At 42.5% G+C, this 19665-nt stretch overlaps 1 long non-coding RNA gene across 1 annotated transcript in view; it reads right to left on the bottom strand.

Moving 5' to 3' along the window:
• LOC130147436 (uncharacterized) overlaps positions 1–19665 on the bottom strand; it is a 317093-nt gene that overhangs the window by 199507 nt on the left and 97921 nt on the right. The window contains exon 14 of the long non-coding RNA XR_008821244.1: positions 17879–18004. This is a non-coding gene — a long non-coding RNA (uncharacterized LOC130147436). The remainder of the gene's footprint in view (positions 1–17878; positions 18005–19665) is intronic.

Here is a 19665-nt window from a genome sequence, read left to right as displayed (position 1 = left end):
GAATGCCATTATATTTACCTTTTTTTTCCTTGTTGGTCATAGCTGTTATTAGTTTATAGCATTAAACATATTATAAAATAAAAATTAAATAAATATAAAATTATTAATATATTGCCTGTGTCTCTCCCTCCAGTGCACAGGAATTCCCAGTTTCACAGTGATCACAAAAGTACTGCATCTAGTGTCACAGACAACACCAAGCATTGTCGGTAAACACTCTAAAAGCAAAATGTGACTTCATAAAATCTCTATACTATTGATACATAAAAAGTTTTCCTTTAAAAAAAAAGATTGACTTGATTCCCCAGTGCTCATGCACCTGTGGAGTGGAAAATTTTCTGGATTGCTCTTGAGTGTCAGGAATTTTTTTACCCACTCATATTTTGGTGCCTTTCATCTCAACTTCTTTCTGAAGCTGATCATCCCTGTGGTGCCTAAATGAGAGATGACAGTGAACCCATGGGGAAAATAAGGCTGATGAAATGCAAAGTAGCATTATTTATGCTGAGTCTGTGTACAAAGTGCATTTCAAACTTCCCTGATTTTTCAGTAACAACCAATGTTGGGGGGATGGGGCAAGCCAATATTTGCATTTGATACTTCTGAATATCTCATATTTTTCTTCTTCCTTTGGCTCAGTGAAGCACAATTATTATTTTTTTTTCCATTTGACTTGAAGATCTGAGTGATAACTAAGGCTCTGCAGGAAATGTAACTAGCATCTTTGGGGTCCACAGATGGGAGAGGAAAATGGGCTGAAGAGGGTGGGTTCGGGCAACCCCTCCTTTCAGCCTACAGGAGATGAATGTCAGCTGCTCAGATTTTGAGGCATATTGCTGTGGTTGCTGTGGGAGCCTCACATTGCTGCTGTCAGTGTCATATTCCTGTTCCCCATTGAAATGAATTGCTTGACTTTGAAGTATTATCATGGTAGCTCCTCTTTAAACAAATATCCTGTCTTCCTGAACAAAAGACATCAGCTGTAAAGTGCTGCTCCAGAGTTGGCCACCTCCAGACAAGGCTGGGAAACAGCCAGCAAACCCCTCTGCCATACGCCGAGTCCAGCATGCCTTTGGCTAGGATTTTGACAGTAAAACACCAAACACTGCTCTGTCCAGAGCACCTACCATGCTCAGGACTCCACTGGTCTGAATCAGCACTATGTAAAAAATTCTCCAAAGGAGATAGGATCAATAAAATCCAGAGCTAAGTCACTCAATATTTCACCTTGGAAGTATGACTGGAGGACCCGTCTGCAAACCCAAACAGATCAAACCCTCTCAGATACAAATCTGTGACATCAGTGAAATGCATTGAGTCAGGCAGAAAGCACAAGAAAACCTTGTCCTGTTGATAATCTGACATTCTGCCTTTGCTCCTCATATTGCATAAATCAGGAGGGGCAGACTTCCTCCCACTGTTTGCATGAAGGGAGGCTTGCTAATTTTTCACATCTAGCATTACAAACACAGCAGTAAGAGAGGCTGAGACAGCCGTCAGGCACATACAATAACAGATTTGCAGCTCTCAGGCTCAAGGCTTCCCCACAGCGGTGGCTCTGTGCTTATGAACACTTGAAGAGCATCCCTAATGATCTCACCCAGCCATACAGACCGTCAGGCGGTTGCTGCTGGTTATCAGGCACGATGGTGGACTAGCTGCCCTGCTGCGCCACTGAGAATTGCCAGAAAATTGCGAATGGAGCCTCTGTCTGGGAGCTGCATTGTCTTCACCATGATTACTATACCTTTGTAATAAGCAGAAAGAAATCCAAAGGAGAGGTCTACAGCACCTTTGGTCACAGGAGCAGACAGGAATGAATCCAGTGTGTCCCCAGCGCTCCCATGGCTCTGTGCCTGCTTCCACTCAGGCTCCCCTATCCTCTATTTAAGACCCTGCAGATGACAGGGTCCCCAAATCGGCAGAACTGGCAGTTCCAAATTTAGAAGATAGCTCTGTCCCCCTGGAGTTTTGACTTGTTCCTAGTGGCACAGCAAAGGCCTTTCTTCTTTTCTCCCCAAGCTAGGCCAAGCAGCTAGTCCTCACTGAGATTTGTTTCCATATTTATGCTGTTTGTGTCACAGCCAGGCACTACAAGGATGTCCATATGAGCATGGTAGCTCCAGGCTCCCTGTTTAGATATCCCCAGAGCCAGGCAAGCTGTATCAGCTGGCAGGGAAACCAGCGCTCAGCATTTGGAACAGGCCTGAATTCAAGCCCAATACTACAGGAATTATTGACATAACACCCCAGGCTGTGTAGTGCAGACAACTACACTAGAAAGTAGTATAGCCAAACAAAAAAGTGGTATAGCCATAGCCTGACTGTCATATTTGCATGAAGCTGAAAAAGTACGCTACATTAATATCCTGGTGCACTTTGCTGGTCTAAGTGCCATCCAAAATAAGGGCTTGATTTTACTTCAAACCATGCAGGCAATTATTTGCTTGCAACACAAACTAAATAGATTCTGCTTTAACTTTCCAAATTAACAACTCGTTGATCATCAACCAGGCATGAGAGATATCAGCTCAAACCATAAACATTTGTGAAATTTATGGTCACAGAACAGTACAAAGAAAACCATACCGCAGACATCCCTTGAAGGTTCACGTAATGCCTGCTGCCTCCAGCTGCATCCAGTAGCGCAGCGCGGACCTCTGCTCCTCAACTGAAAGGCAACCCTGTTCTCTGGCAGGTGGTATAGGCTGTTTTTTCCCACTGGAACAGGCACCAGAGGGGAACACCACACTTCCTCAGTTTGTTGCACTGGCTTCCAAATACATAGCTGTAAAAACAAACTACGGCCTTAAAATTTTGAGTGAATGAATGTAAATCATTACTTCAAGCATGCAAACAGCAAACCTGCTTATAAGATTTATCATTGTCAAGCTGGGCAATTACAGCATGGAGTCAAGTTTGTGTTTTAATAAATGAAGTACCAAAGCTCTTGCCAAAAAGAGAGGAAAAAAGAATTAAGTCAAACTTAATCTGATCCAGATGGGCTGCACCAGGTTTTACCCAGCATGGTACTGGTTTGATAAGAGAGCTGGGTCTTCTGCCCAAAACCAGGAAAGGCTGCTCCCCTGCCTGAGGAAATGACACACTTTAGAATCCAACTGCAAGAAGATGCAACGGATTTTTAAATTACACAAATTAAAAATTAATTAGCTCTTTGGGTTTTTTGTTGTGTGATTGGTTTTGTGCTCAGGCGATTAACTGCCAGCAGGGTGGCGACCAGCAGAAATAAGCTCTGCTGCAGCCCCACAAAATGGCAGGGATCGGTAACAATACAGAAACAGCTGGTGGCGAGAGGCTCCAGCACAGCTTAAAGAAAGGTGAGAATATCCTCTCTGACTTGCCTAATTTGTAAAAGAAAACCAGTGAGACCTTCTGCCAAAGTAACTGAACTGTGTGTGTGAGAGAGAGACACTATGCTCTGTACTTTTTTTCCCTTACAAACAAGTGCAAGAGTAATACAGAAGCATGCTCATCCATCAGACACTGCCCACGGAGGAATATAGCTTAGTTTGCTTTATTTCACAGCTTCTTTTGCACAGACATACACAGCCATATCCTGACAATAAGGCACTGCTAAATGCTGTTTCGGTCCTATACCTGCTCCACAGATCTGGTGCCTCTGCCTGCAACTGAGCTCTGCATCAGCCTTCCCCCAGAGATCAGGCAGACTGCTCATGTACCAAACAGCTGGAGTCCAGACCAGAGATCCAACATCTGGGTTATTCTGTTACTGCATTTGTTTTGTCTCTTGTGGTAAAAGGATGGTGTGGACTGAACCTGCCAGAAACACAGGCATGGTTCAGCACTGTCCCAGATTAAGTCACTCTCTCACACCTCAGAGTCTAATGAAGCAGCTCTTACTTTCTGCTCTTCCTTCTGCCTTTCCTTCTGCAAATGTTTCTCTCAGGGGCAGCAAGTCCTCTCATTCTTACACCCTGACCCCACTACCATAACACTGCTAAAAAGACCAACATGAGAGCTGGGACTCCTAATGCTGACAAGGCAATTCAGCTGTGTTGCACTTTGTGCTGAGCCAGAGGATGGGGACAAATGGTACCCAAAACCCAGCAATTCTTTGCCCATTGTCACCAATGAAAATCTATTTTCTAAGAATCTAACAAACAGGTAAATTATGTCCTTGACTTGGCAACTTCTGTCCGAGTTCTATCATTGCCTTTTTTTTTTCTTTTCTGAAGTATGCCATACCTTGCCACCATTTTTTTGCCTCGCTACTAGTCTCAGTGTTCAGGGTTGCAAGTAAATGAGACACATCTGCTTTCTATTTAAACCAGTAAGGAAACATTTATATTGCAGGAGAACCTGTGGCTTTGCTTGCAGTGTCAGAGGAGGCCATTCAATGTACAGCGGGAGCCTCCTGGGCACCTGCAGATAGCTAGCCGGGCTAGATCAACTCCTTTGTATTTAAGCGGCTGGCAGCAAGCCATTAATTGTGTTTGAGTTTTTGCCTTCAGTAGGTGGTTTCACTCCACTGGAGCCCAGCATCATGGGGGGGAAAGGGAAGGAAAACAGAAAGGCATCACCAGTGTATACCCAGTGTTCTGACATGCTAGTTAAGTTCTAAATTATGTTTTTAATTACTTGGCATGATTTATTGAGACAGTGCCTCAAGGTCATAAAGCACCACAAAGTGACACAAGTTGCCTGCCAGCTTGAATCTCTGCCACTGAAGTGCTCCCTTCTCTTCTGCTGGCATGTTCCTTGTCCCTCTCCCCACACTACCCAGCATCTCTGTGGGTGGATGGTATCAGACTTAACACTTCAGGTACGTTTGGGGGCCAGTTCGGTAGCTCTGAGCCAAGGCTGAAAAGGGAAGGTTTTGAGGATGGTAAAGCTGGACTGAAGGGTTGGGTTCCAAAGTGTGTGTAAAACAGGTCTGCCAAAGGAGTAGTTAAAAAAAAGCAATCCCATTATCAACCCTGTGATAAAGAAATGAGTACCCTAGAATGCAATCAGGTAGGAGTACAAAGGGGGAAAAAATCACGCTGCTGTAATGCCTCTCATGCAGCCAGTTCATGCAGCATGATATGGCCTGTCTGGGTAGATTAGAGAACAGACCTACAATCCACTGAACTTGTCCTGTACCAGCCTAACATAAGCAAGAGGATGGTCAAGGCCCTACCCAGTGCTATTTGGCCCCGAAGAGCTGTAAAGGAAAATTCACTGATCTTAAATGTACAGCAGGAACACCCCTCTTTCCACCCAGTGCACAATGCTGTGTTACTGCACTGCCAATTAAAGCTGATAACACCCTTCGTGCCTTTGGGAAGGAATCTGTGCCCTTCTTGTGGCGAAACAGTGCAATACGGCAAGGAAAAGACTGTGGAATACAACCCTGATGCATTTTAAGGCTTCTATAAATAATTAAAGGAGCTCATTAATTAATAAAAAGAAAGTGAAATTGAAAAAGCAGGAGGAGAGGGGCAATGAATACCCACTGGGGGATAAGAAGTATGTCCTACACTGCAGCTTACACAGACTTAAGTCTTTTAGGGAGAGTTAAAGTGGCTTTGTGGTTTGAGCTGAAGAAACAAATCTTAGCTGGAAGAAAAATCTTCTGGGAATAACAAAGCTACTTCCTAAATCCACGTTACACTTGGGAAGATTTTTCAAGATTTACACACTCAAGTGAGAACAACATGAGATATATACAGATGTATCTCTGTATTTCTCAAATAGATGAGAAAAAAAGGATCTAGCTGGTGCCTGAGGTTGGCTTGCACCAACAAGTCTTTGGGGAAGAGATAAAATACAGCAGTGCAGAGAAAAACATCTTTCATTAATTAGATCATTATTAGTTTCCTCTGGCTCAAACGTGGGCAGCTTTGAAACCCTAGCTGCTATCAAAGAAAAGATTTACAGAAGTTCCACAAAGACAGAAAGAAACAATAAAGTCTGGTAATATCCCAGTAGGCTAAGAATTGGTAGAGTACACTGACTGCAAGTTACTAATTACAGCAGCTTTGAAATCAGAAGCTTAAATCTGTGCTAAACAGCAACACAGTGCTTTGGGCCACAGTTTCAAGCGCAGAGAAGAAATGTGCCAAACACACACACCCAGGCAGAGACAAGTCATTCCAAAAGGAAATCAGGAAATTGCAGGTGCAGCTGAATGCTTGTGAGTGCACAATTACCCAGTGGGTGTTTGCAACTGCATATTTCATATGCGCAATTACCTCTTTGCACCCCTGCCTGCATATTTTTGTATGCAATTTAAATGCCTATCTTTAAGAATATGACCTTGGTATCTGAAAATACAAAACTTGCCCAAAGTGCTGATCTGAATGTCTAGTAGGCATCAGGGTTTTAAACAGGTGAAAGGGCTGTTTTATCTCCTATTACTGACACACTGCCTGACATGAAATTGGTACTTTGCCGCTGATGACTTCTCATCTCCTGAATATTTCCCTTGGAAGTTTTGGCATGCAGCTGGTGAGCCGTGCAGCACAAGTGAAGGGAGAGATGTATGTCTACCCTACAGGAAGGAAATGCAGAGAAAAGGTATTAAATGAGGTTGAAGCCTGCGAACTTGCCAAATCAAGAAAATGGAAGGTAATACAGGTGGCTGTGCTAAAGGGCTATCTTTTGCTGTCGAGCAGCCTGACATTTGCTCTGGTTTCAAATACTTATAATCTGTTGTGAAATATCCTTTGGATTTCACTGTCAGCGGCTCAGCAGAGCTGCGGGGTCTGTACCTGGGCAGGCAAGAGGGGGCTGTATGTGTATGCCCATCCCCTGCTGCCCACCCTGCAGAGCCTGCCCAGCATGGCAGCTGCCCAGCAGGGCCCAGTGCTCAGTCTCCATGGGAAAGGAGCACCCTTACCTTTTCAAACTCTGCTAGAAAAGCCTCCACCATGAAACAAACAACGTATGTCTGATGCAAAATGTATTTAAGTAGAGGGAAAAGCAGTCAATATGAAGACAATATCCTAAATAAAACTTTTGCTTCCTACTTTAGAGCCTGCATGGCTCTACACCACGACAGATGTTCAGTAACACCCAGCAAGCTATAATCAAATAGTAAAGAAGTCTTTCCCAGAGTAGGGCCAGCACAACCCTTAGTTCTAAATTTTCCTCCCCCAGTGTAAAAGGCTCAAAGCTAGGGTAACTTTCAAGTCTGCTACATCATCAGGTTTTATTGCTCTAACTCCACTGTACTGGCATCCCATGCTCCTGGAAAATGATACTTATCCTAAAATATGTGTCTGATGTAACATCTGTAACTAAAATGCTGCGAGAAGGGGTTGGGGCTTATTTGCGCTACTGCATTTGTATTGCTAGCAATCTGCCGTGTCTTCCAAGAAGGAGCAAAAGAATGGAACAGAACTTGAAGAAATCATGCTAAAGAATGGATATTAGTTGCAGAAAAGTTATATAGTTATTCATTACCACGCCACAGCAGTTTTAAAAGACTGCATAAATATAAGAATTGGTGGATGAAATGGAAAAAAAAAAAAAAAAGAAAAAAGATATTCCCACCTTGTAGTGGAAAAAAATCCCTGTCCAAAGCTGCAATGATTTATTAATATAAGTAATCAATAGCAATAGGTCCATATCAGTTTTACATCTAATTTAAACTATCAGGTCTCAATGTACTCATTAAATAATATAATAGATTTACATATTTTAATTATATTTTATGGATTCTGAACATAATGTAATTAAAAGGGTTTTTCAGCAGAGATGATTAATGAACAGGGCAGCCAGACGTTCTGTACAGCCATTGTATGAGATGGACTTCAACGCGGTATGAGCTCAACCCCTGATCTGAGCAGTAGATTCACCTACATGTATACCCACATAAAAGCACTGAACACCTGCATGCACTGAAACAAGGCAACCACAAGCCACAGTGAAGGTGCAAACCTTTTTGGCATTTTGCTCCTCCCTTAGCAATCAGTTACACCAGGAACACATCAAGTCATGGGCTTAGAAAAGCAGAGCCCAGAGAGTGTACGTTCGCTGAGTAGGACCGTGTGAAATACAGAAAAGATATTTCAGGTCTTCTGCCAAGGACCTATCAAGGTGCTATTCCTTAGACCAAGCACTGCTACTGCACACGTTCAGCTGTGTTATGTGTCTTAGAACTGGGAAACTGAGCTGTGGAAGACGGGGAATGAACTTGACCCAGGTCCTAGAGCAGGTAGGGGCAGAGCCAGGACAAGGGACAGGACTCCGTATGTCCACGCTTTTTATCCACCTGTTAGGCTGAAAGAATGATTTGACAAAAGGCTGCTGTGCCCAAAACTGCTTTTCCAACCCTATCAGACCAGCTAAGAAAAGATACTAAACCTTTCTGCAAACCCTGCATCTCTCATATCCTTAAATAGCCACATCAGTAACACCATTGCTATTTCTTCCACATTCAAGTATTAGCTATCAGTAAAACACATCTCCCTTGAACCAAGGTCAAAACCTACTGAAGTACATCCCCAAGAGCTTCAGCAACCAAAGCGACTGCTGAAGACAGAAATAAAGATTTGAAATAAAAACTGAAACAAAAACACAGAGGAAAGGAGGTCAGCCTTGCCAGCTCTCTTGACTCCACTAAGACTCCACTAAGAGTCTTTGATAATTCGTGTTTCCTCTACAGCTTCAGCTGTCTGGTCTTCTGAGCAAAGACATAAAGTTTCTGGTCCTCATCACTGTAGAGGAAAAGCTGAAAATGCAACTACAGGGCAATCAAACAAGAAAACCTGGAAGGCAGAGAGAAACATCCCAAATTTCATACTTAATGCGGCCCAAGGAGATTCTAGTCATAGTTGAAGCCTCCTGGTACTACTAAGGTATAAAACACTACTACAGAGCATAACAAAAGAGCAAGCAGTCACTCGCTTGTGATTTGTTGGCCCCTAGCATTTGAAAGCCTCTGTTTGTTGATTTAGTAGTCAATCTCCAATTACTCTCCAGCTTTCTTTTCTCCTTGTCTAAAACCATTCTCTAGCACCTATACCGAAAATACATGAATAGAACTCTGTAACAGCCCTAAAATCCATGATGTGGGATGTTTTACAGTTTTGAGATCCCGTCACTGATTTAGCAAAATGAGTCATTGTTCTCTTTTTCCTTTCTACTTCATTTAAAACAACTGTGCCCTCTGTGCCCTTCGCTGCTGTGAACTACACCATCTTCCTGCCTCGGTTACACACTTCCCTTCCCAGCAGCTCGCCAGGAGCGGGCTCAAGCATGACTGCAGGGTCTGGGGAACGCAAAAGTGGCAGCAAGATTTGGGGAAAGTAAAACATGGGTCACAGGTAGAGTTTTACTTTTACATTGTGGGGGAGAGAGACAAGGTAGCAAAAGCATTTATCTGACTGTCAGCACTGCATAGGAGACCTGGTGAGGAGAGGGCAATCCCTCAGCCCTCTTGCCATCCTGCTCTCCAGCTGCACATTCAGGGGTTAATCAGAACACTTAGTATTTCTTGCAAGACAGACCCCAGAAATTCCCCTGTTCAGGATGAAATCTGGATTTCCTGATTTGCCATCATTTTCAGTGGCTTCCACTTTTTTTCCCCCGATTGTATTGCTTCCTTACTGTGAACTTTTGAGACTTCTGACATTCAGGTAAGGGACAAATCACGTTGGCCTGGCACAGGGGCAGACAGCAGCAATAAAAACACCCCTATTATTTCTGTTTTCCTCTGAGCCTACTTCAGTGTCTGGCATTTGATTCAGTTTCATGTTACAGGCAGGTCCAGTGAGACTCTCAATGTGTGTTATAGCTTAACAACCTGTGCTGGTTTTGGCTGGGATGGAGTTAATTTTCGTCACAGTAGCCAGTATGGGGCTGTGTTTGGGATTTGTGCTGGCAGCAGCGTTGATAATGCAGGGATGTTTTCATTATTGCTGAGCAGCGCCTGCACAGCGTGGGGGCCCTTCTGCTCCTCACCCCACCCCACCAGCAAGCCGGCTGGGGTCACCAGGAGCTGGGAGGGGACATGGCCGGGACAGCTGACCCCGACTGACCCAGGGATTATCCCACACCATATGGCGTCATGCTTGGCATATAAAGCTGGGGGAAGCAGGAGGAAGGAGGGGGATGTTGGGCGCGATGGCATTTCTCTTCCCAAGTCACCGTTACAGGTGATGGAGCCCTGCTCTCCTGGAGATGGCTGCGCACCTGCCTGCCCATGGGACGTGGTGAATGAATTCCGTGGTTTGCTTTGCTTGCGTGTGTGGTGTTTGCTTCACTTATTAAACTGTCTTTATCTCAGCCCATGAGTTTTCTCACTTATGCCCTTCCAATTCTCTCCCCCATCCCACCGGGGGGTGTGTGTGAGTGAGGGGCTGTGTGGGGCTGAGTTGCTGGCTGGGGTTAAACCACAACACAACCCACAGACCTTTCCAAGCTGAGGCTGAATTTAAAAAAATCTGAGCTGGGCTTCAGACAACGCAACTGGGAAAACTGGGCAAATTAAGAACTATGAATAGTATCTGTTGACTGCTTTGGACTGTTTCATAGCAAATGTTCACATATAGTGAGATTTTTCCTGCTACTAGTCAAGATGAATTAGACCTGGCTCTGCAGAAAAATCACTTTAATAAGCTGCAAAACTTGAAGTTGGCAAGTTTTGTAAATTTTGCCTTTGATTTTCATGTATTCTCAGTTCACCATTACAGTATGCTGGCCTTTTAGTCATGGAATACTGTTTTGGGAGTAGCAACTACTGATTTAATTAATCTCTGTTACCTTCTACCCTCATGACTTCTTTCTCTATCACATAACAAGTTTATTTTCATGTTTAAATAATTCCTTGTTATTGCTCCTAATACCACTTCCCCTGACTGCGCACACAGATGACAATTCAGTTTCACTGCTTTTCCTGAGAAGAAGGATTTTATATGAAGTGTAAAATATAACTAAACCACAACAAAGGTAGGAATTCCCCCAAAAATCAGCCTGTGATGGTTGAAACTGATACCCACTACAAGTTATGCTGTAAGGGGGCACTTCTTAAGAGAACATCACCAAATCTGTACAGATTCACATGGTACTTGTGTTCCAGCTCTCTGCTTGAGCAACCTCACTTTTACACAATTTCCCTGTAACAGAAAATATTAATGCCTTCTAACACACACATTAGTTAATCAAGGTCAGTCCTAGGGTTACAGCTGTATCCACTAGCACATCAGTTGGGCTTAAACATCCTCCTAGTTGAGACTGTGTCAGCCTTGACCTCTAGACAAGGTCTTTCCTTGCTCAGCTCTACCTTCAAATCATAAAGCAAGTTTCATTATCTTCTCTAAAGAACCTGAATGCATCACTTTCCCATTATTGTCCATGCTGTTACCATCAGAAACTTGTCCCCAGGGTCTCATCTCTCAGATGGCATCCCTGCTCCCTTCAGCCTTGGCTCCAATTCCAGCTCTCACTGATGTTTCTGCATTTGCTCAGTAAACACACCATGTTCTGTATAATGTAAAACATGAGCATCTCATACACTGATAAAATTACTTCTGTGCTTACACAGCTACTTAATTCCATTTTGCCATTGATTTGTCATTTTAAAGTTAAATAATAAACATGGATTGTAGCCAGGATACTGAGTGCTGCTTACTCCCCCTCTAGTTTTTGATTTATGTGTTGTTTATTTACTGATATATTTAAGTACTCCCTATTGCATTTCACACATAATCTGGCAAATCCTGAGGATTTACTTTTCCAATTGATTAGAAAAGTCAATGTTTTACAGATGGGATTAAAATGGAAAATATCTAGAAGCCTTGATGGAATCTACTTATGACAACTACTGTCTCCAATAGGCTCTCCAGCCCTTAAAAACCTTTGTGCATTGTCAAACATTGTGAAGATATAACCATTTCCTGTTACAGGTATTATGTCAATTAAAGAAATATACTTGCTCATTTGTCCATTGTGGGAGTGCCTTCTAGGCTTTTCATTTAATCAGCACATGGGAAAACATCGTTGTTTTCCATTCGCTGGTAGTTTTCTTCTCTTCAAAATTAAATCAGACAGGCTAGTAGGCGATGCTGAGGCAAGCAGTGCTTTTTCAATATTGTCACTTCAGTAATCTAAATTTAAAAATTCTAAAACTGTCAACATGTGACATTTTGTTTTTTCCTTTTTTGTTCTAGCTCCAAACCATGTATTACTTCTTCAGTTCTATTTACTTTTAAATCAGTGTTTAGAATTTTTTTAATGCTTTATGACATGGCAAACTGGTTTTTAGCTTTTTGATTCTCTGTCAAATGGTGAACCTGGATTCCTTTTGATCCACTCTCACAACCAAAACCAAATCAGTTATTTGCACACAGCTTGCTCCACAGCAGAATCATTTTCCAGATCATGAAATTTCAGTGCAGAGTGATAAAAAGATTAAGCTGGTGTCAGAGGGCAGATTACAGGCCAGCCTAGAGAAACGAATTAGATCTACTCCTAACCCCATTCTCCTGGAGCTCAGGTTCTCTTGCTTGGCCTTCACTGGTGCTGCTAGGTGGTGAAATTCAATTCTGTCGCACAGTACCATCGGTGGTTTGAATCATAAGAGGGGCTTTGTTTTGCTGTTCTTAGTGAATTTAATGCCAATATGTCGGGGGAAAGGAAGATGATTGTCTGCTGGGGCTGAGAAATTCCTAAAGAGAGCAAAGCATCACTACATTATTAGCTGACCACTGGAATTTGTAGAGGAACAATCAATATTGATTGACCTTGCCTGTTACAGAAAGGTCAAGTGAGCCGACAGGATAAGGTGATGGGAAAGTACTGTTTGTGTGCCTCGGTGCTAAAAAGTCATATGTAGCCAGAGACAGACAATGCATAGCGACCCACACAAGTCTAAGGCACTGGAAAACACCCCAATTAAGTGAAAATTACCATCCCCATTAAGTGGCAGCCATCATTACTTAACTGCTACCCAGGGAGGTATCCTGATTAAGAGCAGATGAAGTTTAGCACATCTCAGGCAGTGTGTTATTGCTTATATATAAAAGGCAAGGGAAGAAAAGGAAAACCAGAAATACAAGACCAAGGTATTTCAGTCTAAAGCTGGAGGTGTTCATTTCTGCAAGATCAAACCAGGGCAGGGCTGGGGATCCACGGAACTAGGCTATCTTTCCTCGCTCATAAGGCCAGGGTCTTGCAGGGACCGGGGCTGACACATCCCCGTTTTGCCATTTGTTTGCTCCCAAGTGGGAAAGGAGCAGGAGTTGAGTCCACCTGCTCCAGACAGACACTCAAACCAGCCCAGGCTGGACTGCCAGCCAGTCATGCTCCGGCTCTGCTTTCTCTGCGGAGCTCAAAGCAGCTCAAAACCACCAGCTAGAATCAGGCCCACTGTTCTCACCCTAAATCCCCTGGCCTCAGTGAAGACTATGGCTTTGTCGAGATAATGTGACCACTTCTTTTTTTTCCTAACCCAGGGATTCCTCTTTCATTGGAAGAGCTTTGACCTTTAAATGAAGATGCATGCCAAGGAACATCCAGAGCTTGTTATCAAGACAATCTGTGGCACAGGCTGTGTGGTAATGTCCTCCCGAGGTGATGAATCAGATCTATCAGTGTCTAGATACTAAGGCCTTTTTTATCCTTGCAAACTCAGGGCTTTCCAAATCTTTAAGCCTGATCAGAGATAGAGCACTACAAGAGCTTACTTAAATCTCAGCAAGCAGAAAAGAGGGTGAGGGGGAGAGAGCTCACATAAAATAAAGAATACCACTTTTTAAAGATAAAACATAACTCTAGGTACAATGAAAACCTTTAGAGAACAGAACAGATCTTTGTCAGGAATGTATCTCATTTAGTCCCATTGTTTCACTGCATGCTTTTAAGAAAGCCATCCATTTATCTTGCCGGGTTTTTTCCCAGGTTGGTTTTTTTCCCCCCTCCTTTCCTGATGCCAGTTTCCATTTCATTAGGAAATGAATCACTGATGAGGTGCTATTCCCGCCTCCCTGCAAGCAGATCTCAAAACCAGGGTAGTCAGGAAAAAGAAAATACAGACTTCTAACCTAAAACCTGAATGTTTTTACAAATACAGTTTTATTTATGCTGTGCTGTGTAATGGATAGCTGTTGTTTAGTGTTTATGGCATGCAGGCTAACAATTCCAAATCAGAGAACCTATGGTTAGGTACCTTCAACATGTGTTGAGGCCCAGAAGAAAAAAATTTTCAAACAGAAAAGCAAAGGAAAAAAACAGAAAAAAAGAAAAAAATTTCCACACGATTTCCCCTGTGGGTCCTGTGAGCTGAATCTTCCTGTTTCACAGCACATTGCTGGAACACTGTACCCATGTCCCTGAAAGCCTCAGAGGGATCTCTCATTTTCACAGTTGGTGTACTACACACACATTTGTCCGTGGAGTTATATGCCTAGACAAGGAGACAATCACATTTCTGTAGCTTGAGTACCCCTGTGATGAGGCATAATGCTGTCGTGGTTTTTGCACAGAGAAGCAAACTCCCAGAAAAGCCATGTCAGCTTGAGTTTGACCTTTCATTCAACAATGAAGCAGATCAGGATATTTTCTATGCAACACGGCTACATACTGAGCACACACAAGTTGTCAGATACGGTAGAGTCTACACCCAAACATCCTTAATCTGATGATCCCCAAAAGGCAAAGTCAGGACCCGCACAGCAGTTCATTTTGGCTACTTGAAGTATTCCACAGTGAGAGAGGAAGAGAGGGGACTTTGCTTTCCTATCCTCTGCACGAATTCATGCACCAGACTGAATTGGTATGACACACAAATGGAACTGCTACCAGAAATGCCCATCTTGGAGCTTGAAAAATGTGTTTGTTTTTCCCAGCAACATCAGTCTAATAAAATACACTTCTCACCACTGTCCTAGTCTCTTTCATATCCTCTGACAACACTTCTACATGACTATCATGATGCTGTGTGAGTCTTTACAGCTTCCAGCTACATTTTTGTTACATTTCAGTTGGATAACCAGAAAAGAAAGCAATTGCGTTTAACATTTGCAGAATCTTGTCTCTCAGCTTTATAAGGCTAAGATATATAATGCACACATTTATTTCATACAGCTTCTAAGTGACTAATCTGTTTCCTCCATTAAAGGGTAAGTAGCATTTTGCAAAAATGTATTGGATTGACCCACTCATAAGATGTCCATGAGTAGGATGCACCACTTTCACTCATGCCATCCAAAAGCTTTGAGAATTTTTGTACTGGGGGGTTGATCAAAGTCCTGCACAGCTACAATTCCCACAAGGACTTCTTGTTTTGATGATCCAGATTTACTAACCAGCAGCCTGATTTTCAGAAAAGCCAGAAATTCAGCAGCTTTCTGAGTCTCCCTTCCCTTTTTTTCTCAAATGCAATGCATGTACTGCATGACTTCTATTTATCCCTGCATACGTGGAATATGATGCCTAACTCCTCCACCTCTTCATACAAACTGCTTATAATCTTAACAGAGAACACATAAACAGATCAGGAACAACACCAAGAACATGCTAACTTGATGGGCACAGGCTGAGCACCTCAAGTGTTTGCAGTCATAGATATGAATTCAGGGATGGTGACCCCAGCAGTCAGGAGCTTTAAGAACATGCAGGCTGGAAAAATGAGGAAAGCAAACCACCACCAAACCCAGAGAAAGAGGTAGCCTAGCAATGGTGTACTTAGTTGTTTGTCTTTGACCAAACTGCTTCATTTTTCCCAGAACCTCCTGTCAGATTTGTCTCATCACCCCTAGGAGAAAGCCTTCTTTGCACAATGTAGGTAAAAAGCCCAAGGTCATGGTGCAGTTCTAACTGCCTATATCCTATCAGAGCACAAAAGAAAACCCACCAAGTCACTCTTGGAACTAAATACTATGCCACCTTCTCCTGGAAAAAAAATCAGCTTTGCATACTGTGTTGCTTTCTTGCTTATTCTACAGTGAATTGGTTTGTATCTCAAACATACTTGTAACTAAGTAAACCTATTATACTGATTTTCATGTTTCATTGTTTCTTTGCATTCCCTGTCTCTCTGGCCTTCCTGCTGGCCTTTGCTTTCTGTTCTTACTAAAGCATTTCCAAGTCAAGAGACTGTCTTTTTTCTATTCTTTGTTGTGTTTGGCTTATTTCCCCTCTGTATTTTCTGTGTTTCTGCATTTGTATAACTCATAGTGCAGTGAGTGTTCAGTAATGAGTTTGGATGTTTTTCCTTGTGGCCAGTTTTGTTTCCTCTGTTTTAGTTTTCTCTTCTTTATGTTGGAGCAAAGGAAGAAACCTCAAATGAGCTGTGCATCAGCCCATTGATTAAGTGGAGTACCTTTCCATGCAGTAATTACCATTGCCTAAGCTATACCCAAGCACAGCAAATCATTTTTATTTCTGCTCTGCAACTTGGAGAAAGAAGCCCTAGTCATAGATAGGACAGCATATGAATTGCCAGAAAAATCCCAGGTTGTGTACAGATCATTTATAACCTAGCCAGCCCAGTGTTTGCAGAGGTTTCTACCCACTAAACATCTCATAAATCATTGACTTACTTTGAAAAGATAACAATAATTTCAAAGAGGTAAGTGGGATTGGTCTGGATCATTACGTTCTCCCTCTAGGGCAGGGAGTTGAAAGTTTTAATTTTCTTTCATCAATCTAAGTCATCACCCAAGGCTGGAGTGTGATGTTTGACTTTCGCTACTGGAAACCTTAGATAAGACGAGATCTGAACACCCTCCACAGAGGTCTCAAGTGATGTTTCTGTACTTGTTCAGAAATCTGTATCGTAAGACAACTGCCTGTGAGCAGAGTATTACAACCCTGCACCAAGCCCAGTGTGGGATCAAGGCCCAAAGCCACTAGCAACAGAGCCCACCGGCACTCGTCCTGTCATGGGTTTACAAGGAAAGAGAAGTGGGCAGGGAGATGTCATTCTTGTGACCAGGACTTTCCAAACAGGCCTGTGTGTACAGGCATTATACAGCTCAGCCACAGTGCGTTCAGCATGGTTTTGGTAGCTTTGAATTCACTGCACATGTTCTGTAGAGTTGAACTGTGCCGGGAACATATCTGGGGTTTTCATGTCCGGCAACCCAAGCTATTCCTTCAAACTAGTTGAATGACATTCGGGAGACTGAATAATTGTTCAAAATCCTTCAAATCTAGGCAGAAAAAAAACCCCAAAACAAAAACCAACGGCCCCATAAACGCAGGTGTACACTACTCAGGGCAGGAGGGTTATTCCTCCCTAACAGCAGCTGAAAGCTACACTTACTCTCCCAGCATGTGACATGTTTGTGGCGGTGTATAGCCGTCTCCCCCACCAGCCCAGGACCGTATCCCTCTCAGCATCTACATCTCACTATCTGTTTGCCACTCCCATGGGCTCTGGCGCAGCAGTGGGCTTTTTTGTTACATCTGTGTAACAGAGGACCCTGGAATCCTTGTTTACAGTTTACGGCTGATGCTCTGATGTGCCACCATGCCAGCCACAACAACCTTAACAGAAACAAGTGCTGCCCTGAGCTAAACATTTTTTTTTCTGTTAATCTAGTGTGTTTTCTTTCTGCAAAATCTGAACACCCATTTACTATTTTCCCAAAATGTGCTAATTATTTAAAATAATTTGCTGAATAATTTATATGACTGATTTTCAGTATGTGCATTGTTCTGTGTTATCAACTTGGTTTTAGCCAGTTGTAATCATTCTTTGTATTCCTGTCAAGAACAGAGCACCTTGCTGATAGGAGCTGTGCAGAAAATGAGACACTGAACATCCCCTATAGTCCACAGTCTTATGTAAAAATACAACAAAAGATTGAGACAAGCAGAAGGCAGTAAACAGGGAAGCTCATAAGGCACAAGTGGGAAAGAAAAGTATTGCAGAACCACCAACGACCACTGCTTGATGATGGCTTACTTGGAGCTCCTGAGTGTTCTAGAGGAATCCTGGTAGGAAGAAGTTCAGCAGCCATACACAGGGGATGCTCCAAGCCTGAGGTACATCAGCTTTGAGCCTTCTCACGGTATATTTCACATCTTCAACCTGGAAAAGGAGATGCCATAATAATATATCAAAGGACAAAGCAAGGCAGAGCAGACAATGTTTGAAACCTATTTACTAACAATTTGACATTCTGCCAACAGCTTATGATGGCACATTGTACCAGCTACGTGAAGAACCACTTCTGCAGGCAAGGGGAAAATCAGGGCACCAAATTCATTGCTTGCTTAACCCTTCTAGTGACATTGCCAACAAAGACCATCCTGCTTTTAGTACCAGATTTAGTGAGGTTTTCCAAACAACTTATTTCCTATGTGCCACAGAAGACAACTGGAGTGAGGGACTTCAGATGAGTGCAAGCAATGAACAAATCAGTCAGGTCCAAAGCACCTTTCCCAGCCTTGAAACAAGATCCACCTTTTCTGGCTCCTTGCAGATACAGAACTTGCTGGCAATTGCACCTGAGAATATAAATACAGGCGTGGCAGGAGACTTCTCTGCTGCAGAATCATGACCACACACCAGACCACATATGGGTCAGGGCTTAGAGGAGGGACTGAACTGCAATGGACTAATCTTCCCCACCTACTCTTAATTAAAGTGTTCAGCACCCTATTCAGGATACAGAATTGAGTTATAGTTCAATAGGAGTATCACAGAGTACTTAAATAAAACGTATTTCAATAAAAGGAAATTCAATCTGAAGAAGAGACTTGAAAAGGTACGATGCATTTCTCAGAATCAGTGTTTCTACCCTTACAGACTGATAACAAGTGATCTCTAAAATCTAATACCAACCTATAATGTTTTAAAAGGAGTATATTACATTTAGCTGCTTACCTAGATTTTCTTGTAAATTAAACTGAAGCCCTCACTGATACTTATCTTCCTTTTGTTCTTTCCTCTCTAATTATACTGTGGCACTAATTATCTTAGGGCAGAAACAGTCTATAGATTGCTGCTGCTTCAAAAACTCAACCGTTGCTCCTGCTACTCTCTCATACCTTATGAATACTTCCATTCAGTAAAAAAAAATGCAACAAAGCAAGCAAGTCTCTGACCCAAGTTTTCTCCTTTTTTGCAAGTTCTCTACCTCCCTGGTTCTCACCTGCTTGCTATCACTACTGATTCCCAAAGTTTGATTCATGTTTATCCTTGCTCTACAGCACTTCTCTAGACTAAAAATGGTACCTGTGCTCTAAAAAACATGACTGTTTCCTGAGTAACACAACTGAAATTGTTAGGAACTTTTCCTGTAGCTTTTATGCGGATGAGTAGTCTACCTCTAGTGTAATCCCATCTGGAGCAATTTAACAGCAGCTGTCAATAGTGTAACCACGAATTTTTTCATCTGAGAAAATGATTGTAAAATTGGATCATCATAGAGCACATTTCAGTGAAAACAGGAGCTTTTTTTTTTTAAGTATAAGCTCAATAAATGATGTTTCTAATGTTAAATCATGCAATGTTAACTTATTGCTAATGGCACAAACGTATGCTCACTTCACAAAATCTACCACATTAAGACCCTCTAAAGAGAGACAAAAAGGGATCTTAACAAATTTTTCAACTCATCAACTCACCATGAAGTCAACTTAAAGCATTGATTAATAGGACCCTTGCCATCCTAGCTGAACCCATAAGTAGCTTAATAAGACATAAAATATTCTGCTCAGGGTTTTTAGTTTAATATCTTTTTATTG

Source organism: Falco biarmicus, chromosome 1, assembly GCF_023638135.1.
Source record: "Falco biarmicus isolate bFalBia1 chromosome 1, bFalBia1.pri, whole genome shotgun sequence".
Classification (NCBI taxonomy): Eukaryota; Metazoa; Chordata; class Aves; order Falconiformes; family Falconidae; genus Falco; species Falco biarmicus.
Note: the sequence above shows the minus strand (reverse complement) of the source record. Positions and strands in the feature narration are given on the sequence as shown.